The sequence below is a fragment of the Oncorhynchus kisutch genome, linkage group LG22 (assembly GCF_002021735.2).
Source record: "Oncorhynchus kisutch isolate 150728-3 linkage group LG22, Okis_V2, whole genome shotgun sequence".
Classification (NCBI taxonomy): Eukaryota; Metazoa; Chordata; class Actinopteri; order Salmoniformes; family Salmonidae; genus Oncorhynchus; species Oncorhynchus kisutch.
In genome coordinates, this window is record NC_034195.2 from 28797108 (window position 1) to 28797656 (window position 549).

Below are 549 nucleotides of genomic sequence, written 5' to 3' on the forward strand. Positions count from 1 at the left end.
TGTCAGTGATTGGGGACATTGCCCTGTGTAGGGTGCTGTCTTTCGGATGGGACATTAAACGGGTGTCCTGACTCTCTGTGGTCACTAAAGATCCCATGGCACTTATCGTAAGAGTCGGGGTGTTAACCCCGGTGTCCTGGCTCAATTCCCAATCTGGTCTTCATACTGTACCATCATGGCCACCTAATCATCCCCAGTTTACAATTTGTTGATTCATCCCCCCTCCCCTCCCCTCCCCTGTAACTATTCTACAGGTCGTTGCTGTGAATGAGAACGTGTTCTCAGTCAACTTACCTGGTAAAATAAATCAAATTTAAAAATAAATGCCATTAATTATATAATGCCTATTGTGTGACTTATACCTCTTTGATATGGCGAAACTGATCCTATATGTGTAAAATGTCCAGATTTGTTCTCTCTCACTGGTTTCTAAGTGATACTGTCACACCCTGATCTGTTTCACCTGTTCCTGTGATTGTCTCCTCCCCCTCCAGGTGTTGCTTACTTTACCCAGTGTATTTATCCCTGTGTTTCTTGTCTCTCTGTGCC